Below are 7,401 nucleotides of genomic sequence, written 5' to 3' on the forward strand. Positions count from 1 at the left end.
TTGGTATGTTTGTATGCATGACTGTGGATTGCATTTGTTCCTCATCACGTTATTAGGGAGCGCCCATGAACACTAAAAGCCATGTGTAACTCATTTACCTGGCTGACGTAAGAGGAATTTGATAGCTTCCAAAAGTTTCCACTCTCTTCCCTAGCCAGGAAATCAGAATGCAGGTGCATCAGAGAGACTGAAGAAAGTTTAATGTAGATTTGTCAGGTGTAGGGGGGAATATTTGAAGAGAAAATTCCTGTAACCATGTGTGTGTGTGCATGCATACACACAGGCATATCTGTCTACACAACACACATGAGGAAGAGGTAATAGAAAGAGAAATGCTCTTTCTGCATTCAATGAAAGAGAGAGAGTGGAGAAAAAAAATTGTAATGACTCATTCTGAGCCATGGAAGAATTTCAAAGCAAGTGCTAGAACTCTTTACTCTCCCGTCTTTAGAAGTCTCTCATTTACTTATTTACTGGTTTCTCAAATAGAATTTCTGAACACTTGTCAACTCTAACACTTTGTGTATCATCTTCTTGATTACTTATTGCTCACAGTTTCCATTTCAAACATCTTATTTCAGTTATTAAGTTTCCACTTAAAACTAGGTTGGAAGCAAGAATGAATAATTCAGTACTCATTTTCTTTATCCATTTCTTTCTGTACATAAGATATTGAGAAGAAAATTCTAAAGCATCCTACACATTTTGAAAAACATAACTAAGATATATTTCATGCATATGATCTGTGAGTTCCATTGTAAGTGCCAGAGACATTAGCACTTCTGGTCAGTTGGCAGAAACTTCTGTACCTTGAAAGGCTAAAAAAAAATTTTTTTAAACTGTTTTAGAGGAACACAAGTTCTTCAGAATACAGAAAGCAAGTATATTCTGTGAGCAATAGAGACTAAATATTTCCCCTTTAAAACTGAAGCTTTTCCAGACAAACATTCATCAAACAGAGAAGTAGCTGGAGAGGCTAAAACTGACTGCTTTTGTCCAGTTTATACCCACAACTTCCTATGTTAGCCTTGAAAATGATGACCTTTCTGACATAATCATCTTTAAATGTTTATTACTTATTTTAATAACAATCTACTTATCTCAAAGAATGTTTACTTTGTGCTATGAACATTTATTATCTCAAAGGAAGGTAGACTGATAAGAAATTTGGGGGAAAATTTTACATTTTAGAATATATAAATATATGATACAATTTAAATCAAACCTCTTTAAAGTAATTGTGATGTTTCTCTATGACATTGTACATGGCTGTAAATGATTTTGATTTGTGAAGTGATTTGCCTGTATAGGAGAATTATTAAACTGAGTTATTGTCAAACAGAAATTGAAATAGTTGATGAAAAGGTTAAAATAGTTTAATACTGTTTGACCTTATCTATCTATCTATCCTTCCATCTATCATCTGTCTATCTATCTATTTATCTATCTATCTATCTATCTATCTACCTACCTGCATATCTACCTAGATTCTAAATGTTCAGAAAGAGCGAAAGATCAGTTTCTTGCAAAAGTGGACCTGAATGACTGAATTAGAAATAACTGTGGGCAGATTTAATGCCATCAAAATACGTTGTTTAGAATGAAAGGAAAGATGTGTTAGGAAAGCTTTCTTCATAGTGTAATGCTGGCATAAGTAGCACAGCTGTGTTTGAATGGTAATTAATATCTGTAATGTAAATCTCAGTTGAGTAAATACTGGACCGAATACCAGAAGAAATGACCTGAAGGAACTTATAGGTCAGGGAGTGATTAGTATATAGTCTCAAAGAAATATGGGTTATAAATTTGTAATTATTTTTCAATTTTTAGTCAGCCATGAGGACACTGAGTCCTTTAGTGCTTTTCTGACCAAGTATCTCCCTATTTGACAGTGTCTCTTATTCAGTTGAGGGAAACACAACAGGCAACATTTTTTTCTGAAGGGTCAAAATCTATCTGTTTCCAATTTATCGCTTAGATCCACGCCATCCAAGAGAACTGTCTGTGGTAATGGAAATGGTTGACATCTAGCTGATCCAGTAAAGGTAACCATTAGTCACACGTGGCTATTGAGCACTTAAAATGTGATTAGTTGGACTGAGAAACTGAATTTTAAAATTTTATTCAATTTTAATTAATTTAAAGTTAAATAGCCACCTATGGCTAGTGGCTGTGGTTTAGCACAGCCTCAGATTCACACTCTCCCAACTCTTTCGTCTACTAAGGGAATTTTTCTGAGTGGTTTAATTTTTTGCTAGACCTTTAAACCTTAGGCCAAAATGAAATTCCAGTCTGCCTATCATTCAAACTACTGAACAATTGCTTTTATTTAGAGTCTTTCCACTGTCAGCCACTGCTATTTATGTCAATTAATAGACAAATTACTATTCAGGACCTCTTGTCTCTGATGATGGTCATGGTAACACTCTTCAAATTCCCAGTGGTTCAAAGCAAACATTATTTTTTAAGTAAGAGGTTTTATAGTCCAAATAATTACTTTTCATCAATTATGAAAGTCTAGGATTTGGCTTCGTCATTTTTCCATAAATTCAGTAAACAAAAGAATTCAAAAAATACTTGATCAATAAGTAGCTTTAATCATTCCGTTTTTAAAACTTTCTTTAGTTTTACTTTGTATACCAATTCAGATTTGTAGGCCATCATCTATATGTGCCTGACAACCATTCTAGAGGCTACTGAGCCTTCTCTCAAATTCGAATTTTATTCCAGAAAGCTGCAAAAGAAATAATACTAACAAAGTCCAAGATTCTTTAAGATTTTTTATGTAAGTAAAATATGACATTTTAATCTAAATCAATATACTCATGTTTAGACGATTTCTTCCTTATTCTCAAAGCTTGAGGTTATTTTCTCATAGGCAGTTCAAAAAAATGTTGCAGAGGAGTCTGCTTGCTACAAGACAGAAATCTCATTCATCTAATGTTAAATTATAGATCTCAGTTCTGTAACTAGTTCGAGTGGGATAGAATTTAAAGTCAACCCCATTACACTGTGAAAGAAGAAATGGGAACTGCTGATGACATTAGAAGCAAAGGGACTTTGAAATGCTCTCAGCCTATCCTATCACACCTGAAGCCTCTCTTTATAATATGCTGCTATTCCTTGGATGTGTTAGAAGGTGGCTTTCAAATCAAATGAAGCAGAAAGCAGAGCTCCAAGGGGCCGGTTTTGACACACACACTCCCTAGCTAGGCAGGTCATCTACCTCTGCATTACAAAATCATCTGAAGATTACTAACAGTTCCAAGCTTCCATGTATTATCATCAGCCTATGGGCACTGGCTTCCATTCAGTATTTGTCTATGTGACTGTTTCAGCTGCCAAATTTTTGATATTATACCATTAATTTTTTCATTTCTAATAAATGAGATAATTTAGTGAAATCACATATTCTAGGCCCATTTTTAAAAACCCACTTATGTTCATGTGTGTATATGTCAGTGTTTATAGTGATGGAAAATCTCCAGAAAACAGGGCTGAAGTCCTGTAAACACCAAATGTTTTCCTTAAGCGAGTTCGTTTTGGGGAATGCTCTTTCACATGATTCTTGCACATAATTGCCTCACCTCTGGACTGCTGCATTCACATCTGGCCTGAGCCCCCATGAAGTGGGGGTTGGTTTTCATTGCAACTTGGTGGTAGTTTGCCTATGTGCTGAATCTGAAAAGGTTCAGCATAATATTTTGAGCAAAGGGTTGGATCATGACCATATTTGTCTCCCTGCTTCTGTGATGTTCTAGTAGAGCTAGGCATTTCTGTCTCGGTTTCTTTCCCTTTCTTCCTCCCTCCTTCCCCCATCCCCAGTTCCCAGTTGTGAGCAGGTTGGAATGAAGGGAATATGAGGAAGAAACACCTGCTACCCGCTGATTTAACTTTTTCTAGGACATGTGTGTATGTGTGTGTGTGTGCGGTGTGCGTGTCTGAGTATAGGGCTGGGATCAAGGGAATAAGGGGAAGAAAACACCTGCTACTCTCTGATTTAACATTTTCTGGGATTGGGTTTTTTTTATTGCCCTCAAGGCAGTATTTTGATGAAACAAAAAGAAATGAGGAATAAACTGAAATCAAGTTGCCACCAGCTAAAATTGAGCAGGCAGGGTCAAAATAATGCTTCTCAGGTATTCTGACCTTGTTAATTATCAACAGAGTAGCCTCCAACTGTCTTGCAAAATAGAGTTCTCTTTCTTATGGGAGGTATCTCAAATACTCAGACAACTATGGCCTTGGACTTGAAGCAAACCAAAGATGGATTTTCTTTCCACATCCTCTGATGGACCTAGAGAAAATAGGCATGGTACACAAGGCAGGGAAATTCATACCAAAAAATGAAAATAAAATAAATCCCAACTACCTAAAACGATTACTGTATATAGTGTTTGCTTAAATTTCATAATTTATGTTTATTTTAATTTTAAAAAGATAAGAGACAGTTCATATCACAAGATATGTTAGGCAAGTCACTTTTACCCCATTTCTCATTTTCCTCTAAAGGGCGCTCAACTTCCACCCCACTGGCTAAGAGAAAACAGTGCTGGGAGATACTTCTTGTTTTTTTCTTCCTCCTCTCATGGCTCTTCCCCATGGGAGAAGGAGCAATGATCCTACTGATGACAGGGTAAAAGCTGGTGGTTTGACCATTGGTTCATATCTTTAGTGGGGCCATGTTAAGATTTAAAGTTTAAGTCACCTGTGCTGTTGTTCTTTTGGCGTGTAGGGAAGGCCAGAATTTCCTGTTTAGTGGCATTGTGGAGATGAAGGGGAGGCTCTTATTAATATACTACCTCTATTCTCCTTAGACAGGAACAGGAATTCCTTTGTACTCTCTGGGTGGAAACGGTGTTGAAGTAATATTTTCTGCTCTTGTCCCTATCCTTTCTCTTTAAGGGGAGAGACATATCTGATTGATGATGAGAAGAAATGGGAACTGAGAGTACACAGTTCAGCCTCACTTTGACTTTCCCTTTTTCAGAATTTTTTTACTCAAAATGCACATCTTTCCATTTTCCAAAAATTCAACTCACTGAGACCATCTCTGTACCACCCGGGTTGACCTGAAATTGGGTGGGGAAGTTCAACTCAGGGGAAAGTTCTCAGATCCCAACACTAATCAAACATTACCCCATTATTAAAACTTTTTTTTTTTTATTTCTTTATGATGAGATAGTCTATTTTCCTCAAATGTCTCAGGACTCCAAGGAAAGATGGGTGAAATTACTCTGGCAGCTTTCTTTAAGTAGAGGCAACTGAGGTGAAGTGCAAAAGAATAGGACAATTGGGGTGAGATTATCGCTGCTGGAATCCCAGCCCTGATGCTACTAGCATGGTTCTGACCTAAGGTGTGTCAGTTATTCTCCTGGGTCAGTAAAGTGAGGATAATACGCACCAATACTTCTCAGGGTCAAATGAGGACTCATTCATGGAAGTGTATAAAATGCATTTAAAAAAATCAAAAAGCAAATTTTGAAGAATATTTACTTTGTGCTATGAACATTTATAAGTGTTTCATCTATAAAGGCTCAAGTAATTTTCACAGCCCTGTAAGGCAGGCTCTGTGTTTTGTTCTCATTTTACACATGAGGACATGGAAACAGAAAGAGGCTTAATAACTTGTCCAAGGTCCCACAGTAAGTGACAGAGTTGAGATTCTAACGTAAATTGTCTGCCTGTAAGCCTGTATCTATGAAATACAATATGCATAAAAATAAACTTTCATATACCAGAAATACACATATATAATATTTTAGTCTATTTTCTACAATTCGTTTGGCTTTGTTTTTCTTTAAGGTATTAGATGCCTTAGTTATTTGTTAAAATATAGTAAGACAAATAATATCACCTACTTTTTATTATTAAAGTAAGAGGAAGAATGCTGTAAATAAAATGTAGGTATGAAAAGTAGAAGAGTCTCACAAACCCCATCACATGATAGAAGTGAGATAGAATCAACAGTCTCCTAAGCTGAGGGACGGATGATCTATTACCCTGGTCCTTTCTTGTGTTCTTCTCTCTTTCCCTTCCATCGTGACTTTTGTTGTTGCTTTTTTCCCAAGACATGATCAGGAGAAAAATGTTTATAAGTTGTGATTTAATATGGATGTTTGACTCATGGATTCTGGTATATTAGAGCAAAAAGGAATTTTAACCACCACCTGGAGAAAATTAGGACATGTAAGAGGTGAAGGAACTTAGGAAAGTGCTCAAGCCCAGAGCTTAGCATTGCCATAGATTCTGATGTTGCTTCAAATGCAATTGTAAAAAACAAATATAACCCAAATTAAAATTTAAATATCATATTGTGAGAACATCCACTTTTTGTGAACAAAAGAGTATGAAGGGAAAGCTCATGGGGTTCTCACATTTTGTATGTTGTGGATGTAAATATATATAACTCTGTAACATTGTGCTTTTCCTATGTGAATATATTTTCATTTTACTGGTTGATATTCACTTGTTAATAGTTACATATAGCTAACTTCCAGTTCTGAGACTGCAGACAATGTAGGCATTAATGCTTTATATCATCAAGCACATCTCTACCCATTAAAATAGAGTTTTGTACGATGTGAGCAATCCTTGGTAATACTAAGTGGATGTGTGCTCAACGTTCTTATTCTTAACCTTAACTCCCACCATACCTTCTAATAGCTACAAAGATCAATTCTAAGTGGTATTTCAAGACAATCCTCTGGCATGAGAACTGAGGCAACTCTTTTGAAAGTATTCATTAGTCACAAAACTGGCTACCCTGAAAGTATAATGATTCCATCAATATTCCTCAAAGGCATACATCACTCTGCTACTAACTGACAGAACCAGAATTCAAACTCAAGGTGGTATTATCTCAAGGAAGATGCTCTCTCCATAATGTTACAAAGAATTCTAATACCAGTTTTTCCAGTTGCAGTCTTATGCAATTGGGCATACTTACTCCAGTATATCATAGTCAATACTGTTTGGTTGCAAGTTACAGATATTGGCTTAAACCAGCATAAGTACAAGTGGGTAATTGTTGAGTTTTCAGGGATAGCCAGTGCAATCCAAGGACACAAAGTTCAATTTATGAGAAAAAGATACAGGAACTAAAATATCATCAGGAAACAGAGCAGCCACTCTTTTTACTATGCAAGGCCCAATGCTCTATCCCGGGCCAATTTATTCTTCTCTCTTCACAACTAGCTTTTACAACGTTTCCACATGCCTGCTAAAAATCACTGGAAGCCTCCATTGCCAGTCATGCTGCTAAATAACCTCTCAGCTTTACCAGCATTGGTCCAATTTTGTCATGTGTCAAGGAACCATTCCTGTTGGTGGAGGCCAGTTCCAAAGGGAGGCATGATGGGTAGACATCCAAACTTACAGTATAGCATGTCTACATTTCCT

The sequence above is a fragment of the Pan paniscus genome, chromosome 3 (assembly GCF_029289425.2).
Source record: "Pan paniscus chromosome 3, NHGRI_mPanPan1-v2.0_pri, whole genome shotgun sequence".
Classification (NCBI taxonomy): Eukaryota; Metazoa; Chordata; class Mammalia; order Primates; family Hominidae; genus Pan; species Pan paniscus.